General features: G+C 44.1%; 1 pseudogene; it reads right to left on the reverse strand.

Moving 5' to 3' along the window:
* Nucleotides 1-194: 194 nt before the first annotated feature.
* On the reverse strand, nucleotides 195-25484 carry LOC142296037 (perilipin-2-like; annotated as a pseudogene).
* Between the last annotated feature and the right edge of the window lie 508 nt (nucleotides 25485-25992).

The following is a 25992-nucleotide window of genomic DNA, read 5'->3' on the forward strand; positions in this document are numbered from 1 at the left end:
CCACTGAAGAAATCCTAAAAACTTCAAGAAAGCAAGTTATAACAAGATAGTACACTTGACACAATTAAATGCAGCATTTTATTAATACAAAAGTGCACAAAACAAGTGTACATAGTGAGTTCATACATTTGTAAACAATGTTTAAAGACATTCTAGTGTTGGAGAAACTCCATTCACATCTGTGAATCTGGCTCTTGCCCGTTAATGCCATTTTATTCTAAGGGGCAGCAAGTGTGAATAAGTATCACAATGGAAGTTTTGATTTTATTCCTCTTTGTCCAATTCTTCCCCATCAACTTCTTGCTCCCTGTATTGGCTTCTTGCCAGTTCTGGAGTGAAGTGACCTACAAGCCAATTTAGCGGAGTGATGTTTATGAAGTAGTTGATCATCTCATCCATATTATCCTTTATTTGTGTAATCTTGTCCTTAGTGGCGGTTAAGAGGCTGTCAGACATGTCTCTGAAGGAAGAGGCAGAGTGGAAGGTTTGATAGATATCTGCAGCCATGGCACTAATACTTTGAGCCTTTTTCTGAAGGTTTTGCTGAAGACCTTGGACACTGGAGACCAGAGACAGACATGTGCTTTGCAGGTGATTAGCAAGATGCCGGGCAATAGCCAGTGTGCGAGATTCAATCTGCTGAAAGGAGAAGAAGACATGTTATGTTTCCAGTACACAGATGATGCCTAGCATAAGACTCAAGGGAGTGTCATTACCTCTGCACCCTCAGTTTCCCCACCAGCATCTTCTACTTTTGTCCACTCCACCCACTTGTTGTACATGTTTTCTTGAGCATCGTGGATCTTTTGAGTTGCATCATTTATGTTCTTTCTTGCATATTCAATCTGAAAGTAATACATTTACATGGGTTCATGAAAGATGGATGTGATTAAATGTAATACATTTGGTCTATTCATCTACACTGGTCATGCATTTTAGTCATGAAAGCTACTGCCAAGAACCATTATGCCCAACTGGGACTCCCACATGTTTCTCACCATTAACCCCCTTGACATGTACAGCCATGTTGAATGCCAGGTCTTTGATGCAGATAATTGATGTGTTAATCCATCTACTCTTAATGCTTGTGAGTGGAGCAGAGCAGCATTTAATGCTCACCAGCAGGAGGGGGACAGTTATTGGCTGCCCCCCCAACCTAAAAATAGCAATCTGCAGCCACCCAGGCTAGCCACAACCATTAAGTGACAAGCCTGGTGCTTTACCTGGCTCTACCTGTTGTGGTGGCAATTGGGCTAATAAGGGGTTAATAACAGCCCACAGCTGCTACTATGCCCTAGATTAGTGATTGCAGGTGTCTGAGCCCCCCTCCATCACTAGTTTGTAACAAACCAGAGGAAAAATTAAAAAAATTAGGGGGCTGCATTCTTTGAAGGACAAAGTGACATTTTTATTGGTACCATATATATATTTTTTTTTTACATACCTTTGGATCACTGATTTTGAACATTCACTTTGTTATAACAAGTGTGCACTCTGTTTAAATATAAAAAAAAACAAAAACAACTTTATGGTAAAAAAAAAAAAAAAAGTAAAATCATGCCTTCAGTTTTTTTTACATTTTATCCCTTTGTAACTAATAGTGTTACAATTAGCACTACATAGAAATTTTGGCCAACATCTTTTAGTAATGTTCCCCATCTTGTTTTAATGTGCCCATCCTTGTCCCCTTGTAGTATTGTGCCCCATCCTACAGTAATGTGCTCATCCTTGTCCCCATCCTATAGTAATGTCCCCAGCCTTGCCCCCTTGTAGTAATGTCCCTATCCTATAGTACTGTGCCAACCTTGTCCCCATCCTATAGTAATGTCCTACATCAGTAGTATTGTGCCCATCCTTGTAATGTCCCCAGCCTTGTCCCCATCTTATAGTAATGTGGTGGCGGCGGCACTATAACTTACCAATCGCTCTCCTCAGCTTCCACAGACACTGGAATGAAGCTGAGGGGGAGCGGTCTCCGGCCCCAGATCCAGTGATTGGAGAGACTGGTCAAAAAGCCCGTCTCTCCAATCAGAGCTAGGGGTGGGTAAAACAGGTCACCCAGCTCCAGCCAATGATCAGTGCTATAGCAGCCCTGATTATGGCTGGATTTCAATATTTCAGCCATTCAATGGCTGAAACATTAGTATCTGTGATTGGCTGACGAATGCCGCTCAGCCAATCACAGCCTCTGTAGGTCAGGGGAGGAGACGCCACCCCTCCTGAGGTCAGGTAGAGGTCCCCTCCTTCCTGAATGTAAGGTATTTGCAAAGCGATTGCAGCCACATCGGCTCTGCGATTTCGCCATGATGTACGTCATCAAGTACCAGGGAGCCATGACGTACCCAATACGTCATAGGTCGCTAAGGGGCTAATGTGCTGTCCTTCACAAAAAAAAAAAATAAAAAAAAAAAAAAAATCTCACCTGTCCCGCATTCCCTCGGCTGCCTCCTCTCTGCAGGCCTGTGCCCCTGTTGACTATTGCGGCTGGTGCAGGGGCATTATCCACTGTCAGTGCTTTATGTCAGATTGTTTTGCCGACACTGCATGCGCAAAGTAGAGCTCTGTGCACAAAGTTTCCAAAGCAGCCATAGCCTTCTGCCAGAGGTAAGCAGCTGAGGTCAGGCAAATTCCATTGGAGGAATAGTTGTGCATAGAGCGCTTGACTGAGTGCGCAGCGCCGGCAAAACATTCACCTGACAAAGCGCAGACAGTGGCCCCTGAACTGGCCGCGATAGTCAACAGGGGCATGGGTCTGAGGGGTGCACGAAGCAGCCTGAGGGGCTGTGTGTTTGAGACCTCTGCCTTAAAGAATCTCCTCAGTAACAACTACAATCTCTTAAGGAGCTGATCTGTAAAATTCCAGACAACTTTCATCATATGAAAGTAAAGGCAGCTTTACACGCAGCGATGTGTCTAGCGATCACACCCACTTCCGTTGTGCGCGACGGGGAAATAACTGCCCGTGGTGAACAATATCGGTAGTACGCGTCACATGCACATACCTTCCTAATGATGATGCTGTGGCCGGCGAACAAACTCTAAGGGGCGGTTCGTGCCGCGTCACAACGACGTCAATTAGCGGACCACCAATAGAAGTGGAGGGGCGGAGAGCAGCCACATTAACGTCACCCCCAACTCGTTGCTGGAGGACGCAGGAACGCCGTTAGTCATTCCTGCGGTGTCACATGTAGCGATATGTGCTGCCTCAGGGACGACGAACAACCTGCGTCCTAAACGAGGAACGATATTTGGGAAAGGAACGACGTGTCAACAATCAAAGATGTTTGCAGTTTTTGGATAGTTAGCGGTTGCGCGTAGGTGTCACACGCAACAGTGTCGCTGGATGTGCGTCACGAATTCCGTTAGCCCAGCTATCTCGTTAGCAATGTTGCGTGTAACGGGGCCTTTAACACCAGCTATGCATTGAAAATTTAGGAGTGATTTTGGTTACTCTACTTTATAGTGCAAGATATTTATTCTCTATTCTGCAGACTTTCTGGTAAGAAATAAAACTCAACCCTCGACCTTTTAGCAGAAAAAGGCAAGTGTGAATAGATGCAAACTGACATAACTGCATAATGAATGGGGCAATTCAAAGGATTGTGCAAGAGTAAAGACCTTTAAAACTGCACCATCCTTTTTGAATCACCCCTTGTACAGAACACAGCAGCACTGGTGGAGGTTATTTTTGCAACTTAAGGCTATGTGTCCACGGGAGAAAGTACCTGCGGATTTTTCTGCATCAAAACCCGCAGCTTTCCCCCGGAATCCGCACCTTAGCATAGGTGCGGATTTGACGCGGATTTCGTTGCGGATTTTGTCCATTGTACTCTATTGTGTTTCTGAATAAAGCTTAGTCTGTTTTGAAGGAAAAAAAGTCTCTATGTCATTTCCTGTCCCAACCCTCCTTTCTTCTCCATTATCCATTTTGTAATAAAGGGGCAGAAATGTTTAAAGGGAACCTGTCGCCACTTTTTTTGTAAAAAGCTGCGGCCAACACCACTGTGCTCTTATATACAGCATTTTAACAGGCTGTATATAATAACCTAGTGGTGGTGGCCGCAGCTTACAGCCAAAAAATGTGGTGCCATGTTCCCTTTCACTGGTATTTTTAAAAAAAAAAAAACAAAAAAAAAACAAATGTGCTCCGCTGTATTTTCACTGTCCAGCCCGATGCAAGCAAGCAACTGAGGGCTGTGCTTCTCAGCGGGATAAGGCTGAAGCATTCTCTGCCCCTCCCGCTGAGAAAAACAGTCCTCAGCTGCCCCTGAAAATGGCGGCTCCGTTGTGAAGCGCCATTCACAGGTGCTGTACCGAGGCTCATCCAGCTGCCCTGATGCATTGGCTGGCTGGGTAATAACGGGGTTAATGCCAGTTTTCTGCAATCTGGCACTAAGCCCGAAGTTCATAATGTCATGCCTGTGTAGACACGGCCATTATGAACCTCCATTTGGTACTAAATAAAAGAAAACACTTTTTGAAAAAAATTTGAAAGAAAAACACACACACACACACACACATCCCTGATTGCCATCTTTATTACTCCCAAGCCTCAGAGGTTAATCCAGGACAATTGTAATCACTGGTTTGCTCTCTGCCGGCTGCTGTGAGCGGCAGAACTCACTGGCCGGGTCAGCTCAGTTCATAGCTGAGCCCGGGTTACAGCGTCAGCCGGTCACAGCAGCCGTCAGTGTATTAAATGCTGCACAGCTCTCTTCCAGCAGCTGGGAACGTCTGACGTCAGAGCCCTGGTCAGCTGACTTAATTCGCGAGCGCGGGCGGGTCAGCTGACTGCACACCGACCAGCTGACGTTCCGGGCTCCGATGTGCACTCATGTGACCCGGGCACGGACGTCAGCCGGTACCAGCAGCCGGAAGAGAGCTTTGCAGCATCTCGACCACTGACGGCTGCTGGGACCGGCTGACGTCCGTGCCCGTGTCACATGAGTGCACATAGTCAGCTGACCCGCCTGCGCTCGCGAATTAAGTCAGCTGACCAGGGCTCTGATATCAGACGTTCCCAGCTGCCGGAAAAGAGCTGTGCAGCATTTAATAATACACTGACGGCTGCTGTCACCGGCTGACGTCAGTGCCCGGGTCAGCCGGGTGCACATCGGAGCCCGGCTCGGAGTGGTCATGGATTATCGTCGGGGGATTCAGGGAGTAATAAAGATGGCAATCAGGGATGTGTGTGTGTTTTTCTTTCAAATAAAATTTTTTAAAAAAGTGTTTTCTTTTCTTTAGTACCAAACGGAGGTTCATAATGGCCGTGTCTACACAGGCATGACATTATGAACTTCGGGCTTAGTGCCAGTTTGCAGAAAACTGGCATTAACCCCGTTATTACCCAGCCAGCCAATGCATCAGGGCAGCTGGATGAGCCTCGGTACAGCACCTGTGAATGGCGCTTCACAACGGAGCCGCCATTTTCAGGGGCAGCTGAGGACTGTTTCTCAGCGGGAGGGGCAGAGAATGCTTCAGCCTTATCCCGCTGAGAAGCACAGCCCTCAGTTGCTTGCATCGGGCTGGACAGTGAAAATACAGCGGAGCACATTTTTTTTTTTTTTTTAAAAAGAATTGTGAAAAAAGACCTGGGATCCTGTTTTGCCAGCTAAAAGCAAGCAGCCTGTAACTAGCTGCTTTTAGCTGGCAATCCAGAGTCCGGACACAACACGACTACACTGCCACTACTCTACACTACAAAATGGTGAAACTTCCTCTTCCTGAACTATCCTACATCACTTCCTGTGGATTTGTTTGCGAAATCCGCACCAAATCCGCAGGAAAAAAGAGCCTGTGGGAACAGACCTGCGGATTTCTTGCGGATTTTACACCTTGCATTGACTTGCATGGGAAAAATCCGCAACAAAATCCGCAACAATAATTGACATGCTGCAGATTTTTCCGGATCAAAATCCGCGGCAAATCCGCCGCGGAAAAATCCGCAGCATGGGCACAGCATTTCCAAAATGCCATTGAAATGGCTTGGAAGTGCCGCTGCTGCAGATTTTCGGCAAATCCGCGGCAAAATCCGCAGCGTGGGCACATAGCCTAACATTCCTAAGACTGAGATGTCAAAGGGTTTAACAAATGCCAGCTCCCATTTAAGAGGGGAGAGATGTCCACAGTTCACATTTAACTTGTGGAATCTTTGAATGTTAAATTCTGCAATTGGATTAAAAAAAAACAAAAAAAAAAAACAACACACCCTACACTGAATCTTCTAGGTGCGCTGTTGCAATATTTTGTAGTGGCTGTCTGATAATGCAGAGCTGCTTTACTGGGTGCGAGAAGCACAAGTCACTGAGTGTACAGACAGGAGATACTAAAAAGGATGAAACGGAATAAAAAGAATGAGGATAATAAGTTATTAGGTGTATATTATGTAGATGTATAAAAGGTTTCTTTGGCAAGTTAGACATGGAATGAACATTATATATGAGCATTATAGGTGTGGAATGATTGTGAAATATATGTAGATAATAGAATGAACAAATATGGCATATAACCAGGTGTATATTACATTACCTGAGCATTATAGGTGTGGAATGATCAGGAAATATCTGTAGATAGGAAAATGAACGCATATGCCATATAATTAGGTCTAAATAATATATATATATATATATATATATATATATATATATATATATATATATATATATATATATATATATATATATATATATATAATTTAGACCTAATTATATGGCATATGCGTTCATTTTATATGGCATATGCGTTCATATAATTAGGTCTAAATAATATATATATATATATATATATATATATATATATATATATATATATATTATTTAGACCTAATTATATGGCATATGCGTTCATTTTCCTGTAATCTACTGATATTTCATGATCCACACCTTTAATGCTCAAGTAACATAATATACACCTGGTTATATGGCATAATGGCATATGCGTTCATTCTATTATTATCTACAGATTTCATGTTCATTCCATGTCTAACTTGCCCAAGAAACCTGTTATACATCTACATAATATATACCCAAGTTATTATCTTCATTCTTTTTATTTATTCCTTTTCATCATTTTTAGTATGTTCCTGCACAGACTAAACACAGACCAGAGGAGAGTTTCTGCCTCAGTCCTGAGCTTGGCTATAAGGGTACGCTCACACGAGCGTGAAAATCGGACGAGTGCAATGCGAGAAATTCTCGCATTGCACTCTGACCAATGTTAGGCAATGAGGTTGAGCTGTTGGTCAGCTTTTCTCGCATCCAGATTCTGGATGCGAGAAAAGCGGCAGCATGCTGCGTTTTGCTGCTACCGCCATATCTCTCGCACCCATTCAAGTAAATGGATGCGAGAGATACATCGGACTGCACTTGGATGTTATCCAAGTGCAGTGCGATCTACGCACAGGCTGACAGTGGAGGAGATGGGAGGATTAACCCCTCCCTCTCCTCCGCAGCGCCTGCACTCATCTTCACAGCTGTGACCCGATCGCAAGATCGGGTTACAGTCGCATGACACCCAGCTCACGCTCGCAGCAGAGCCTGAGCCGGGGGACATTAGCATATCACATCCGATGCTCTCGCATCGGATGCCATACGCTCGTGTGAGTCCAGTCTAACAGACATTGAGGAGCTCAGAACTGGTGATTTGAAATGTGAGCTCAGAAAGCAACACCTACAAGCCAATGGTGTTGTCACTTATGGGCACCTTGCACCTCCCACTGGCCCAAGTCCATGAGATGTGGTATGTGCAGACCATGAACTGGAACACCATATGTTGCTACACAATTGAGATGGTCATCACAGGATCATTTTCTTTTAATACATTTAATTGGACCATATTCCAAGATAGTGATTAAAATGTACTTTGTAGGCCAATTTCATTAAATTTGTAGACCTTTAATCTGAGGCATTATTGTTTCTAGGGTTGTACCAGAGAAAAAGGTCACCTTGTAACTTTCGCTCACATTAATATGCGAGTGACAACAAATACATTCATGTTCCCCATAAAGCAGTCTAACCTTAATGTAGATTCTTCTGTACATTAGAAACACACGTACTAACCAGGTCAATGGTGTTCTGGAGTTGAGCAATGGCTTCCTGACTCCTGCATTTGGCATCCTTCATCCTAGTCAGGGCCTGTTGGTAGACACGCTTGCGGGCCTTTGTAGAGAGGGATCCCAAGCGCACATAGTAGCCAGGCTTATCTTGGGACACAAAGCCTTCTGTTTCAGATGCTTCCTTTGCTATAAAGAAATTTGGAATGCCCATATAGTACCGTAACTATAGTAGCTATGTGAGCAAAAATGTAAAAACCAGCAACATGAAATTTTTATAAAGATTTTTGGGGTTGTGGGGAGCAAACAAAAAACCCACCTTCATAGATTAATATTGTTAGTGCTTCTAAGCAAGCCCTTGTGTAGTTTACAGCAGTTTGATACTGACATTGTGCCACTCACTGCTTTTATATCCAACCCCTGACCACATGACCCATCAAAACATCACAAGAAAAATGCAGTAACATTAGGAGTTAGGCAAATCGAGGGCATTTTGTAAGATATAAAGTTGGTGGAAAGCTACACACCTAGGTGCCACATTCTAGGTGCCAGACCAACTCTAAGTCCCAAGAAATAAAACTGGGCCAATTTATAAAGAAATTACCCTGTAAATTAGTCTGGCTAGTTTTTTGGGCTGCACAAACATCTCACGTACCCTGTCCACACAGGTAAGCAAGTTTCCCAGGCTGGGTCACCATTGGCTTGCTAGGTTTCGCTTACCTAGCTCTTCATCTGTTTATGGCAGGTATTGTTTCAGAAGACATTCAGACCTAGTTAGTGCAGAGTCCACACGGTCGCTTATGATCTGCACTACACGGCTTCCAAGAACAGTATTAATGCTGCCATTTACAACAGCCTTAGTCATCTCCACACTGTCCTGCACAGCTCCCTTGGTTTTATCCACTACTCCTGTGATACTATGGATAACAGCATCTCTGGCACCAACAACTGCTTCTGAGGCATTAGCCACAACCTAAAAATATACAAGATGGGACCTCTGTAATCTGACAGTAGGTGAAGGGAAATTTACATGGGTTGTCTTCTACTTGAATCTCTTCACCCCAGTAAAAATAAGCCTATACTCCCCTCTGGCACAGCTGCAGATCCAGTGATGTCAAAACCCACGTTTGAGGCCCATGTTACATGCAGGCCTCGTGACCAATAAGCACCCAGCATCTGTCTGACTTTGGACATTTGAGCAGAAAGTTAGCACAGTGCTCACATCCTGCTGTCCAAAGGTGGGCAGAAGAAAGCCAGTGCTGATTGGTAATTGGGCCGGTGTGTCATGTGGAGCCTGGAGAAGAGTATAGGCATATTTTATTTTTATGAGAGTGAACAAGGGGACTGAGAAGTGGGTTGTCCAAGTAGTAGATAATCCCTTTAAGGCTCTGCATGATTTTATCTGCTTACCTTTTCAGGAGGCTGATACAGAATAGGCAACCTTTCTTCAATCTTGTCTAGTCCAACACAGGCAATATTGTTTGCCAGAGCAACTGAGAAGGGAAAAATATATAAAAAAATTTTACATCTACATATTGATACCAGCAGAGTTCTTGTGAATACTGGCAAGGTGTTATGCATACTTCTGATGCTGAGAGACTGGACTGTAGATAAAAAAAAAATATTTATTTAAGACAGTCCATGATACATAGCTTTTGTTTAGGTTTCTAGTAGAGCTGGAGTTTACGCGCAAAAAAAAACCAAAAAAAACCCAAAATCTATAAGCCACCCCCAGTCTATGGGGAGCAGAATCCAGAGATTAAAAGAAAAAAGAAAAAAAAAAAAAAGGAGATAGAAGGGCTAGAGGAATGGGAGTGTGCGCGGGGGACTTACCAAGGCCCAGCATGGCTGTATGCTGCTCCCAGGCTTTGCACTCACTGCCTGGGCTGCTGATTAGTCAGACATGCCCCACCCTGAGTGTCAGCTGACTGCATTGAATCACAGGCACCAGGAGAGCTGGTGGGTTGGGAAAGCAGTGTAACTAAAGGAGCCCATACACTAGCATCTACTGTGATCTTAGATTGCATGGGCTCCTTTCCCATGCACATGTGGAGTTAGGAAAAGAATATTTATTCTGGCTGGAAACAGATGGCATTTTAAACATGCACCTATCATGTTCCCTCAGTACAGACATATATAAAAAAAATTTGTGCTGGGCATCAGAATGCCAAGGAATCCTGCACCAAGGCATCCCTGTGTATGAAAAAAACCCCATATGCAGTTTTTTTTTAACCATTTCACAAAAAAAACGACCACAAGTCTTTCATTTAAAAAGCCACATTCGGTTCCTCTTTTGATACCGAGACAAGATAAGCACTGGGCTGGGGCTGTAGCCATAGGCTCTGTGCTGGGTATCAGAATACCAGGGCCCCTGCTCCAATTGATTTATTTTTATACCTTGGTACTGACCGGCAGACAGCGCCTGTCAGTGATTGCAGGCAGATGTGGTTACACAGGCTGGGGGTGCACCTGACTGCAACCAAATCAGACAATAGGACAGCCGGTGGGCAGGGAAAGCTGTGTGCATGCCATTGCAGCACAAGAAATGAATGTGCAACATGGAAGCAGTGTGCTGCCATGACATTGAGCCTCGGTGAGTATGAAATACTCCTGTCATATTTTTTTTTAATGTCTCGAGTGCTGAATAAAACACTCAAATCCCGGACATTTTGAAACCGCACAGATTTGGACTTTAACAGTCTGGGTTCACTCAGCCCTAGTTTCCAGTATTAAGACTAAAAAGGCGAGTGGATTAGGCCAAAAAAAAAAAAAAATTCCCATTTGCATGGCATTTCCTGGGAACTTACATTTTGTGAGAAGATATTGTTTGAATTTAGTGCCTTACACCCCAACTTCTGCACTGTCCAGACATTCACTTTTCCTCCCAACAGCCTCTGATCCACACTGGACTTGAACTTCCAGCTCTGATGAGGGCCAAGAGGGATTTGTGCTAGTGCACCATGACCAATTATCCTGACCATTGGAGCAGGAAATCCCTGCTCTGAAAAGCTCAGGAATACTATACGCAATGAGGATAGGAAAGTAGAGATTTGTTTTTCATGCCAACAGCCTTTTATGGTGCAGAAAAATGGTGACCAGCAGCTGCAAACAAAGGAACATTTTGTACCATCAAGACGCTAAACCTACTTTGAGGCTCGAGTTTCTGCAGGATTGGCATGGCGCTGGCCACAGAAGTGATGCTCTTCACACTTTTCTCTGCGACGTCACATACAGACTTCATGTAGGGATGGTTGTCTTTAGTGGTCACGTAGGTGGAGGACACCATGTCATATGTAGAGCTCACAAATGGGAGGTTTATCAACCTTACTACCACATTCTAAGAGAAAAAACAAAAACAGAACACTTGTACACAGTATGGTGAGCCATTTCATGAATTGGACTCAATTCTCATGGTCAGACTGATTGGTTGAATTTTGCAAAATAGAGTGTCATGCAGCAGATGCAACCAAGAAAACGTATTACTTCTATAGAAATAAATGCTTACCAATAACCAGCTAGTCTCCATTGCCGCTTCCATTCCATTCTGAAGCGTAAAACCTCTCATTATGCTGGATCACAGGAGTGTGGGACCTGGAGGCCACCAACAGTGTAAAGCATATGGGCTGAATATAACTGAGATCAGACAGGTTTGGGAACCATCTCTTGGGATTGTGCATGGGAAGTCACAGCCAGGTTCCCATGATACCAAGTGACCACTGGTGAATCCACTGCCAGATTACTGAAATGTGGACAGCAGTCTGATCTTGGAGTTCACACTGCGGATTGATGTGCAGCCGTGTCCTGCAATCAGACAGGGTTCAACTGAGGGCTGCCCGCTGCTCAATTAACTCAGTTGAACTGTTGCTGGATTGCAGGACAAGGCACCAGAGCAGTCAGGTCACATGAGTTCAATTGGGATGAGACAGGTAGACTGCATCTAAATGGATGCACTACTTCTGGGTCAGCTGCAGGCTAGTCTCTTTAAAGGGGTTATCCAGCTTATTTTGCTTTTTTTTTATTATTTCCCTATTGGGCTACATTGGGGCAGGTACATAGATAGTGACCACTTACCTGCCCTGCTGTCAGCCCCTCTCACCCAGCTCAGAATGGTCATGTGACCGCTCCTGCTGCAATTTTGCTGCTTACGGTCATTTCATGTCAACAGGGGCAGGACCATGTTGACATGCAAGTCTGAACAGCATGTTGCTGCCCCTGCTGCTTAGTGGGCAGTGCGATGAGTACCTGCCCCCTCCCACACACTCCGTAGTCTCCCTCCCCTGCCTCTTGTGCCCAGCTATGTGTGCCCTGAATTCCAGCCGATTCAGTGTCCAGTTCAATAAGGCAAGGAACAAGAAAGTTTCACTTTCTTTCAGAGAGACAGTCAGTGCTGTGTCAACAGCACTTTATCATGTTTAGTGCCCGACGCCCTGGGAAAGGACTCCCCCTCCCCGCTGTATCTCATCAGTATGGAGCAGTCTCCCTCGTGTGCACTGTATCTCATTAGTATGAAAAGCTGGCCTTTCAGAGCGATCAGCTGATCGCTCTCTATCAGCTGATAGCACTGGCCAGCTTTTGCTCTCCTGCATCTCGGACCTGCACTCAGTTGGAGGAGGGAAGAGAGCGCACGGATTGTGTGAGAAAGCTCACAGGGAGGGAAGAGGGAGCACAGGAGGGGAACGAGAGCACGGGGGTTTGGGAGACAGCGCATGGGATTGTGGGAGACCGCACAAGGGGGGGGAGCGATCACAGATTGGGGAGAGCACAGGGGAAGAGGAAGAGAGATGAACAGGATTGTGGGAGACAGCACAGGGGGGGGACTTTCTTCATTGACTGGGACAGTGAGTATGGATCGTCGTGAGCCCCCCCCCCCCTCCCTTATTGGATTACGCCAGACCAGATTTGATTGCTCTAATAAATTGGTGAAAGAGAGAATGTGCTGGGGAGTGTTTTTTTTCCCCAAATAGGTTTTGATTTTTTTTTATTACTGACTAATGTTGGGTATCTGAGACGCCATGACATCACCAATGCCAAGGCTTGATGCCAGGTGACATTACACAGCTGGTATCAACCCCATATATTACCCCATTTGCCACTGCACAAGGGCAACATACCAGGATTGGCACATTAATGGATGCACCACTTCTAGGGTGGCTGCAGCCTGCCATTTTTAGGCTGGGGGTGTCCAATAATTGGACTTCCCTAGTCTGAGAATATCAGACCACAGCTGCCTGCTTTACTTTGGCTGGTGGTCCTGTGACGCCCTGGACCCCCAGGGGGTCACAGGTAACACCACCAACACCACACCCCCCCACCCCTAGTGAGGGCACAACAGTCACCTGAAAGGGAGACCTGATGCCTCCCTCAGGGCAAGTAGGGCACACCAGGTGGGCAGAGTCAGGTGGAAAGACATGCCCACCAAGGAGACTACTGTCCTGAGGCAGTAAATACAAACAGATTGAGTTGTAGAGTGACAGTGACAGGAGGTGTAGAGGAGTAGAGCTGTCAGGGACCCAGGTAGGAGCCTGGGACCCTTGTAACGTCAGGCAGGCAGACGGTGGTGGCCGCCTGCAGGAGTACTGGTGTACGACCGGCAGAACCGTAGGGACCGGGCAGGGTTGGAGCCAGCCGGACCTGAACCGGGGAGTCAACCGTTTACTGGAGCACCAGAAACCGGGTACTTAGACCCCGTCCTAGCTTGGAAACCACTGAGTGTAGGCAAATTAACTGATTGCAGTCTGGACCTCACGGGTTCATTCTCACCCCAAGACCCGAAAGAAGGCAAAAGCCCACCGAGACCGGGTGAGCGCCACCACCAAAGGCCAACCACCTGACGGGCAACAGAGGGCTCCTCCGGCAGCTGAACGCCGCGGAGCAGGCTACCACTGCCCAGACAGGGGAGCCGAACACCAAGACCAGAGGTGCAGGGAAGAGGGACCATCACCAACCTCATCAGCGACATCAGCAGCCGGCCGCGGGTACCGACCATCCTCGAACTTTGGTTTACCAGTGACTCCGAGTGTGATTAATCATGAGTACACCAGTGCCATCCGGACACCGCACCACATAGCCATCGCCCTCCCCATCGAGCCCCGTGACGCAACGCCCCTACCCACGGAGGGGTTAACACCGAGGCTGCACCACCAACACCGATCCCGGGAAATACCCTCCACTCCTGCCGCAGCGGTGGTGCATCCCGTCACCACAAACCGTGGGTGGCATCACTGCTCACCCAACACCCACCGTACACCACCACCCCCACTGCTTCCCCTTAACGGAGTGACGTGGCCCCCGGTCCGGAGGTGCTCGAGCCACCAACAACCCGAGCCCAGACCCCGAGCGGCTCGGCCCGAGCAGCGGAGCAGCCGAGCCCTCAGGGCGGTACAGTCCCATTTGGGGAGACCCCATTTTTTTTGTTTATTTTTTTTATTTAAAAACAAGCAGCGTGGGGTGCCCTCTGTTTTGGATTACCAGCCAAGGTGACGCTGCCAGCTGTGGTCTGCAGGCTGCTGCTGTCTGCTTTACCTGAGCTGGCTACAAAAGATAGGGGACCCCATGTTTTTTTAAATATTTTTTTGCTAAATACAAGGCTAAACACCCTTTAGTGCCACATGAAAGGCACTAAAGGGTGCAAGATTACAAAATGTAGGAGACATACATACACACACACACACACACACACACACACACACAAACACACACACATACACACATACACACATACACACATACACACATACACACACACACACACACACACACACACACACACATACATACCTTTCTCATGTATTATCCATCTATCCATTCATGCCTCTATATCTATCCATCTAATTATCTAGCTGCTTCCGGTTTTTTTTTTGCCGTATGCAATGAAATGGAAATGAAAGCGAAAGTGACCTCATGGACCGGCATCATGCTAGTAGTGATATAGGCATGCTGCGATATTTGACAGCATGACCAAAATGTCATTTAGCCAAAGGAAAAAGTGCTCAAGGGTTTTCACAAAAATCTATAGTAACTATATTTTATTGCAGAGTATTATTATTTGCGCACTATTTATTGCATGGCGCTTTACAGTGCAGATAAGGAGATAGAGAGACCTCTATCTTCCTTACACATTTATCTATAAGCGGTGAGGAACATGTCACATCTCTGTGTCACCATTGTGCATGTGAGGTGATTACTGTGTCAGATGAGAGAAGCAGGATCTCTTCTCTGTTATTTCCAATGCTGAGAGGTCAGTGCTGGGCAGAATACTGACAGCCAATGAGTGTGCAGAGGGCGAGCAGGGGGCGGGGCTGGATAGTGAGGCCAGGCAGTGCCAGCTCTGACTGAAGTTTGGCAACCAAGAATACAGGAAGTTATCATGTTTGGTTGAGCTCAGCTGCAGGTAAACAGAGCTGCAGAGAATAAAGGGATAATTCAAGAGGAACAAAAGTCAGAAAACAAAACAATGTAGGGGTCATTTATATTACAATACAGCACAGATTAGCTTAAATTTTTTTTCGAGTGCATGTCAGACAACTCCTTTAAGTTTGAGGGACAAATATCCACAGGGCTTCTGGAACTGAATACCAAGCACCAGTAGTCCGCTTTTAAAAATAAAAAATGCAGGGTCACTTCCGGGAGGCGGAGCTACGAGGTAGCTGCTTTTATCATGAGCTCCTGCAGCAGCCTAGGCCAAAAACGTTATCCAGGCCCATCCTAACATCTCAAGGCTGCAGGGATAAGGCCAGGACAAGGGGCGCACATCAGGCCCGGCTCTCCTGATACTCCGGAGGTGAAAGGTGTATGCTGCACCACAAAGAAAGGAGTGCTCTGACACAAAGCACCAGGCTGTGGGCTGTGCTGCACAGAGGAACGCTGCCCATCCTCCCTGCTCCCCCTGCAGCTGTGCCACTGCAAACGGAAAGCACCCGGGACCTGGTAAGAGAGGGGTTAAATATCAGGCACTAACATCCAAAAGGAGACAGGGAAGGGGACTGAAGTGCTTCCAGCGGCAGCCATAGTTTTCAGTGAACTCTCACACACTCCCCTCCCTGCCTCAGAAGAAATAGTGAAACACTGAGCAGCAGCAAGCTCAGCAAACAGGACTGCACGCTGTGTTTACCTGTCACACAGAGCTCCGTGGACAGGCCCAACGTCTGAGATACTGTGAGTGAGGAGGGAGCTGAGAGCCCCTGGAGACATTCGGCTGTGAGAGCAGGTCAGGAGATAAACAGGGGGCTGTGAAGGGGGCAGATACATCCCTGCAGGTCTCATCTTAAATGGCTGCTGCACAAGGTCTGTAATCTGCAACAGTAAACAGAGGCAGATAAGCCTGAAGTGCATCACAGCTCAACTTGATTAACCCCTACTTCACCACTTCACCAGCACTGACAGTATAGAAGAGGGTGAAAAACAAAAAGTGGGATCAGTCATCTGGCCTGCCTCCTGCCCTTCTGACTGGTCTTTTTCAAGTAACATCTATACACTCTCAATAATATGTGGAAGTGCGGCACTCCAACAAAATTAATGGTGCCTGGATAGGGTCCAACCCCTATATCAACAAATCCAAAAATCCAGCACTCATATATGATTTTGAAAGAAAAAAAATTCTTTATTGGAACAAGCAGTTGTGTATGCTGTGTAATATTTCGGTCAAACGACCTTCATCAGATTACACTGTGACAGAAAATAAAAGAGAAAAATGCTATATATGAATATCACTATTAGCATAAATAAACACATATGTATTGACGTATAATCTCATAACATATTATGTCACAAAACAGTTCAAAAAACAAAATCTGATGGACTCTCAGAATATTCAGACATACAAATATATATATAAAGAGAATAATATATGTCAGAGAAAAAGCGGGGGGCTGCATCACGGGCAAATGTAATTCACTCTTTTGCTATCATGTCAATATAAATCCTATGAATGAAGAAAAATAAGACATAAGTAGCTATCATAGAAACTGAGTACTGTGCAGAAAAGATATGAATGAAAATACCATAAAGACTTAGTTAAAAAAGGTTCCCATCATAGATAGCATAGATCCAAAAAAAATGTAAAGGAGAATAAAGGAATGCACTTACCAACGTTTTGGAATAGTGGAAAATAGGATATAGATGAAACACTGCCCGTCCGGGTCTGTGGTGCCCATGTCCTATCAGCCTGACGTCTGGGATTTAAATAGACCGCCTAATAAGGTAGTGGGCGTGTGGGTACTGATTAACGTAACGTCACTTCCGGTCTAACAACAGGAAGTGACAGTGCTGGGTGGCAATATGTAAACGGCCTGGTTGGCAAACAATTGCAAGTTAGGAGGCACAAAAAACCACCGGTTAAGTACTAGATGTTTTGTCTGAATTATAAGTATAAACGATAATGGGTGGGAATTAGTAGTTTTAATAGAGGGATGAGATAAAGTAGTGGGCATATAGATACTAATAGCATAACGTCACTTCCTGTTTCACTTACAGGAAGTGACGATGCTGGATGGCAATATGTAAACGGCCTGGTTGGCAAACAATTGCATGTGTGGAAGCACAAAAAAACACCGACTAAGTACTAGATGTTATGTCTGAAGTATAAATATAAACGATCGTGGGAAGGATTTAGTAATTTTAATAGTGAACTTGTGATGTATGTCATATGTAAATAGACTGCATAATAAGGTGAATCTAGTAGTAAATAAAGGAAGTAACAGTACTAAGTGGCAGTATATAAACCTTCACAAGCGTGGAAGCGCTTGAAACCTGTGACCAAGTACTTAGATGTGGAATATATATCTATAGATATAGAAATATGAACAACATAGATAAGAAATGAGAAGGAATTTACTATTTATGAGGGGAACCAAATATAAAAAATACAAACATTAAACAAAATATGCAAAAAAACGTAAGGGATAGGAAAAAAGTTTTGTTTAAGGGGTAGAAGGGAAGGAAAATCGGGAAACGGGAATGGTGCTCTTTAATAAGATAAGAAATACTATAAAGAAGATCGAAAAAAGAAAAAAAGAATTTTTTTGGAAAGATAAAAATTCAAGAGGATGGAAAAGAAGAGGGAACAGGGAAAGGAGGAATCAAAAGAAAAGATAGAACGGAAAAAGAGGGGAAAAGAAAAAAAGGGGGGGAGGGGGAAAGGAAAGGGAAAGAATAAGGAAAAATTTATGAAAAATTTATGAGTGTGGAAGGGATAGGAAAAAGGGGGAGCAGGAGAGAGGTTAAGGAATACCTATACGAATGGACCATCTTCTGGACTATATTCAGTTTCTCTGCTAAGAAAAAGGAAGAAAAAGAAAAAATGAATGTAGATAACTATAGAAAAATAGAGGTAACAAAATCTCGATTAAGACCTTTTGGTTCCAGTGTCTGAAGTGTAAAGATCCAATACGCCTCCCTCTGTTTTAGGGTTTTAACCCTATCACCTCCCCTTCTGTGTGGAAGAACCTGTTCTAGAACTTGGAACCGTAACTGGCTCACACTGTGGCCCTGTTTATGAAAATGAAATGGGAGTGGTAATGTCAATCTCTCACACCTTATTGTAGACTTATGTTGTGATATACGTTCCTTGACTGACTGTGTTGTTTCACCCACATATAGTAGCCCACAAGGGCATTTGATAACGTAAACCACAAATGAGGTATCACAAGTAAAAAAACCTCTTATTGGGTAACCCCGACCACTGCTTCCACACATGCAATTGTTTGCCAACCAGGCCGTTTACATATTGCCATCCAGCATCGTCACTTCCTGTAAGTGAAACAGGAAGTGACGTTATGCTATTAGTATCTATATGCCCACTACTTTATCTCATCCCTCTATTAAAACTACTAATTCCCACCCATTATCGTTTATACTTATAATTCAGACAAAACATCTAGTACTTAACCGGTGTTTTTTTGTGCCTCCTTACTTGCAATTGTTTGCCAACCAGGCCGTTTACATATTGCCACCCAGCACTGTCACTTCCTGTTGTTAGACCGGAAGTGACGTTACGTTAATCAGTACCCACACGCCCACTACCTTATTAGGCGGTCTATTTAAATCTCAGACGTCAGGCTGATAGGACATGGGCACCACAGACCCGGACGGGCAGTGTTTCATCTATATCCTATTTTCCACTATTCCAAAACGTTGGTAAGTGCATTCCTTTATTCTCCTTTACATTTTTTTCGGATCTATGCTATCTATGATGGGAACCTTTTTTAACTAAGTCTTTATGGTATTTTCATTCATATCTTTTCTGCACAGTACTCAGTTTCTATGATAGCTACTTATGTCTTATTTTTCTTCATTCATAGGATTTATATTGACATGATAGCAAAAGAGTGAATTACATTTGCCCGTGATGCAGCCCCCCGCTTTTTCTCTGACATATATTATTCTCTTTATATATATATTTGTATGTCTGAATATTCTGAGAGTCCATCAGATTTTGTTTTTTGAACTGTTTTGTGACATAATATGTTATGAGATTATACGTCAATACATATGTGTTTATTTATGCTAATAGTGATATTCATATATAGCATTTTTCTCTTTTATTTTCTGTCACAGTGTAATCTGATGAAGGTCGTTTGACCGAAATATTACACAGCATACACAACTGTTTGTTCCAATAAAGAACTGCTTGTTCCAATAAAGAATTTTTTTCTTTCAAAATCATATATGAGTGCTGGATTTTTGGATTTATCTATACACTCATACACAGCGTGGAAATAATTGTGAAACAGCCAAGTTTACCACACAGATGTAATTAAGCTTATGTTATTGTGACGTCACCACAGTCTCTAAAGAAGCTCCATATTTACAGTTCTTACTATGGATAAATTTGTGGGTAAGAGCAATGCCACACAACCAAGTAAAGGAATTAGACCGCAAAGACGAAACCAAAATGCACCCCCATCACCAGGGGCTTCCCCTGAGGCAACTACAGACCCACCCCAGGCCACTGCTAAGGCCATCACGGATCTCTTGATGCCGGTGATTGATGGGCGGCTGGCAGCCTTCCAGTCTTCATTAGACGTTATAGTCACCCAAGTTAATGCCCAGGGTTCAAGGCTAACAGATGTGGAGCAGAGGGTCTCTGACATGGAGGACTCTGTAAAGGAAATTTCAGAGATGCTGCAGACCAGGAATAAGGACATTGCTGTATTGCTGGACAAGGTAGATGATCTTGAAAACAGGTCCAGACGCAATCATTTAAGGTTGGTGGGCGTCCCTGAATCGGTTCGGCAAGCTGATCTACTGAAACTCACTTCAGAATGGCTACCAGGAGCTTTGAAATTGGATCTAAAGTCGGGGCCAATTGCTATTGAAAGGGCCCACAGAGTGGGCCCACCTCGAAATGATGGAGAGGTCAGACCCAGACAAGTAATTTTTAAGGTCCTGGACTTCCAAGATAAGATCAGATTGCTGACAGCATTTAGAAAAAAATCGCTCACTTACCTACAATAACTCTAAACTGCTTTTGTTCCAAGATTACTCAGCAGCCTTGACAACAAGACGCAAAGCCTTCAATCCAGTATGCAAACTATTGGCGGAAAAAAATATTCGCTTCAGTCTACTATATCCTGCTGTTCTACGCTTCACTACAGGGGGAAAGAATTGGACTTTTGAAGATCCTAAGTTGGCTTTAAATTACCTTCTTCAGGAAAATGGAGCTTCGCCAGCAGTCAACACAGACACTTAAATCGGAGACGTCACTGTGCTACAGTTCTGATGTTCATTCTGTTTTTCCTTTTTTTTTTCAGTGTCAGGACTGCCAGAGAGGCAGGTGACATTGCCATTAGATTAAGGTTTTTGTTTAGATGGGAAGGGGTTAGGGGGCCCTGCGTGCGTACCTTCAGTTTAGCTCTCATATGAGTTGTCGCGTTTACTCGCTGGGATGGACGAGGGAACCCAAATAGGTTGTTTATAATTTTACAATTAATTCCTCCTTCTGGAATAGGATAAATGACTAACACAGAGAGCACAAATGTGTCCACGATTAAATCGCTGTATTGGTGCTCCTGGAATATTAACGGGTTAAACTCTCCTATTAAGAGGAAAAAAGTTTTAAATTATCTACATCGTTTAAATTGCCATATTGTCTTCTTACAGGAAACACACTGGATGAAGGGCAATCACCCATTTCTTCACAGCAGAAAATATGCCGTATGCGCAGAAGCATCATTTACGAGAAAACAAAGAGGGGTAGCTATATTGATCAATAAGCATATTAGTCATGAAGTTCTGGAGGTTTCAGAGGACCCTATGGGGAGATTATTATTGGTGAAAGTGAAGATAGAGGGCACTATCTACAACTTAGCAAACATATATGCACCAAATATTCCTGATCCACAGTTCAGAGCCAGATTGATCGAAAGTATCACAGGTTGGGATATGACTAATTTAATTGTAGGCGGAGATTTCAATGAGGCTCATGATGGAATTTTAGACAGGTCAAGTCCCCAGCCATCTCCTCTATTGGCGCTCCATAGTGGTTTGCAATATCTCGTCAATCAATTGGGACTAATAGACACATGGCGCATGCAGCACCCAATAGATAAAGATTATACATTTTATTCACATGTCCATGACTTACATACACGGATTGACTATTGGCTACTAAGCCCAGCACTGATGCCACATTTACTTTCCTCCAACATCCTAGACATCTGTATTTCGGATCATGCACCGGTTACTTTTAATTTGTTATTATCTACCACAATACTACGGGAAAGAAGGTGGAGGTTTCCTTCATATTTATATCAATCTGAGGATTTCAAAGCTTCTTTACAAAACTACTGGAGCTTTTATGAGAATGATAATCACGAGCATAGTGGGGACGCTGGTTTGTATTGGGCTGCCTCCAAGGCAGTAGTAAGAGGTCAGATAATATCATATGTCAGCCATAAGAGAAAAAAAGCTCCTGGAACAAACTATATCTGCACAAAAACTTCTCACGCAGGCATATAAAGATTTTAAAAATAACAACACGGATGCGACAAAACAACATTTCTTGGAGGCCAAGGAGGCAGCGGACACCTTGGCCCATGAGATGGCACTTAGTAACCTGGACTACCAGAAACATAAATACTTTAAATGGGGCAACAAACCTGGGAAATTACTAGCTTCTTTAACCAAACCCTTTAGAACCACCACTAGAATCCACAAAATTAAAAAGAAAGATGGTACCATGGTAACAAAAGATGAGGAAATAGTGGAGGAGTTCAGGGCATTCTTTGGCTCGCTGTATGAGGCGGAACCGAGGGAGGTGGACGGGGAAGCTGATTTTATCCATGGTACCATAGCGCCCATCTTGACAGAGGAACAAAGAGTAGTACTAAACGCCCCTATAAATATTTCAGAAATAGTAGAAACTATTGGCACTCTTAAACTAGCCAAAAGCCCAGGGCCCGACGGATTTAGTAACGAATATTATAAGATCTTGGGAGCCTCTATCGGTGCTCATCTATGTGCAGTGTATAATAAGATAGTCACAGATAGAATAATTCCCGACAGGTTCAATGAGGCAAACATTATAGTATTACCTAAGCCAGGAAAAGACCCACTACAGGTGGAGGGATACAGACCCATCTCATTACTCAACTCTGATTTTAAAATCTTTACTAAAATACTAGCTGGTAGATTACAACAAGTGATTCCAGATCTTATTCTGCCCTTCCAAACGGGATTCGTGCACGGGAAATCCATCACCTATAACATCAGGACGGCTATTGGGGCTATCTCTTATAGTAGGAAGCATAGATGTACCAAACATATAGTAGTTAGCCTTGATGCGGACAAGGCCTTTGACAGGGTCTCTTGGGCCTATTTACATAATCTTTTGGCATGTCACCAGGTGGGATCCTGGTTTTGCGAAGCAGTCAAGATGATATACACAGAACCCAAATCCAGACTATCTATAAATAATACATTCTCTGAGCCATTTGAGGTACAGAGGGGAATGAGGCAGGGGTGTCCCTTGTCACCTTTATTGTTTAATTTGGCTCTGGACCCAATGTTGAGGACCCTACATAATTTAGCAATATTTCAGGGCATGAGAGTCGGTGGGACAACAATTAAACTTTTGGCTTTTGCCGATGATATTTTATTGTTTATTGCCAATCCCTCTCAAGCGATTCCAGAGATAATGAACACATTGAATAATTTTGGAAAGGCCTCAGGCTTCAGGGTAAATTACAAAAAAACTGAGGCATTGGCAATGTACAAATCGGGTAAAATTGATAACAACTTATTTCCCTTCCAGTGGTGTACCAGGTCCATTAAATATTTGGGGATTCAGCTCCCAGCAAACCCCTTGTTACTATATCAAATTAATTATAAGCCTCTTATAAATTCATTAATACATCTACTCCAATCTTGGAAACATCTGAAAATATCCTTTTCGGGCCGATGTCACTTAATTAAAATGGTAGCATTCCCCAAAATAATGTTCTTATTTCAGACTCTCCCGTTGCTTCTACGCAAATCAGATATTAAGCTACTAAATTCATCCTTTGGAAAATTCATTTGGGGGCACAAGGGGCGTACTAGGATCAGCTTAATCAAGCTTCAATTACCAAAAGGGGCAAGGGGGCATAAATCTTCCAGATCTGGGCAGATATAATCTAGCAGCAAATTTGAGATATGTGGTGGACTGGGTGCGAGGAGTATCTCACTTTGCCAATGTACAATTGGAACAACAGCTATGTTCACAAGTCTCGTTAACAGCATTGCTGCATTTAGGGAATGAGGAAATACCGAGTGAGGTTAGGGATCATCCAACACTATGGCATACTATACTAACGTGGAGGAAGGTGAGGAAACTTGGTAAAATTAACACTTCAAGTTCCCCATTTCAACCCTTTATTGGAAATCCGAGATTCCTCCAGGGTCGCCCTCCGAGGATTTATGAAACATTGTCAATGCAGGGTTGTGCTTATGCTGCATATCTAATGGAGCCTGATTGGTTCTTGCTTTCTTACGAGAAGGCGGCACACCGATTTCCAGCTTTTGTGGGTCAGCCTTTTCTTTTTCTTCAGGCGCGTAGCTTGGCACAAAAATATCTTGTTGACAAGCCAAAGGGAGATCTTGGCGGAAGTGTGGATAACTTTCTTAGGAGGGCAAGAAGCCAGGCGTCCTCGACTAGTCAGGTTTATTCAATGTTGCGTACAGTTTGGACATGGGAGGGGAAAACAACAGGTCCAGCAAAATGGAAGGTAGACATGCCAGAGTTCGAGGTAAAGGATTTTTTACAAGCCACGCTGTTGCAACGTAAATTTCTGTCGTCCAGTAGCTACACAGATATGGCCTTGATGATTCTACATAGAGCATATATTACTCCAAAAATTCAATCAAAAATGGACACAAATGCCTTATACTCTTGTTCTAAATGTGGCATAAGAGACACTGACCTGTTTCACCACTTATGGGACTGTGTTCAGATACAGGGAGTATGGAGAAGCGTTCACTCAGTCTTACAAAACACATACAATATTCAGTTTGCTCTGACACCACAGTGGGCGATTTTTAACATGTTGGAGGAGGCTCAACAAAGTCTTCCGAGAGGTACCAGGGCAATGTTAACTATTTGGGCCTCGGCCACTAGGAAAAGTATCCTACATCTCTGGGTAAATCCTGAAGCACCCTCTCTAGCGTTTATCCAAACAAAACTAATGTTCATATTCAAAATGGACTGGCTGGATGCACTGTCGAATAAGGAGAAGTTGATTAAGCGTTTCTTTGAAACATGGTCTTTATTTATACCTAACTTGGCTACAGTGCTTAAGGATAGACTTAAATCTCAGTTTGGACAGACCTCTTGGTACCTTCTTGAACTGCTCAATGGACACATACCAATTACATAAGTTACCATTTTAAGTTGCTTCTGGTCGCACGCAGAGCGGGGGGAGGGGTGGGCGGGACTGTTTTGATTATAATGTCATCAATGAAATGCTCTTTGTATAAGAGCAGATTGTAAAAGAAATTCAGTTAAAATTCAATAAAAAGATGTTTAAATAAAAATTGCAGGGTCCCCTATTTGATAGTTTAAAAAAAAAATGGGTGCATCTTCTCTATTTTTGATAAATAGCCACAGTAAAGCAGACCACTGGGGTGAGGGGGGGGGGGCTTGCAGCCACTTACCTGTGCTGGTAATCAAAACTATGGCAAAAAACATACCATTTTTTTAACGAATCTTTTTATACTACCATACAATAAACTGTAACCAATCAGATGCCGACAAGAGGGTGGGAAGACATGTATAGCAGACACTGGCACAGTTTTGGGCAGGGGGAAGCAGTGAAAAGTCATTCATGAATCTTAAAAGGGTGGTTCACCCATATTTATTGTCTAGATAGATACATATGTAGAAACAATGTTTCTCTCAAATACCTTATGTTGGCAATAGTGAATGTGAAAGGCGCTATTGTGGACTGCTGTGCCCTGCTCCGTGACTCACGGCCTCCGTTACCTCAGGGATCCGGTGATGTCACGTCAATCTCCTGACACAGCAGCCAGCCGCAGTGTCCGTGAGTGATTGGCTATGGGCAGTGTTTCACTGCTCATCACAGCCCATCTGCTCCCTCCTCCCTCACAGCAGAGCGCTGCAAGCAGGAGACACTGAGCTGTGAAACACCCCCCACAGCTCTGACTCTGGAAGACTGGGGCCGGCCGCAGGGATGTGACGTGTCGGGAATGTGACGTCACCGGATCCCCGAGGTCATGGAGCAGGGAACAGCAGTCTGCAATAACGCCTCTCACAGGCACCATTGCCAACATAAGGTATTTGAGAGGAACATAGTTTCTCAATATAATATCGATCTAGACAAAATATGGGTGAACCACCCTTTTAATGATCAGGCCAAGAAAAGAATGACCTCAGTGTATTCTTCCAGGAAACATGAAAGGTATAGTTGTCCTGCCCTTACCCCCATTTAGATTGCACCCCCCCCCCAGTC

The sequence above is a fragment of the Anomaloglossus baeobatrachus genome, chromosome 1, assembly GCF_048569485.1.
Source record: "Anomaloglossus baeobatrachus isolate aAnoBae1 chromosome 1, aAnoBae1.hap1, whole genome shotgun sequence".
NCBI classification, from domain to species: Eukaryota; Metazoa; Chordata; class Amphibia; order Anura; family Aromobatidae; genus Anomaloglossus; species Anomaloglossus baeobatrachus.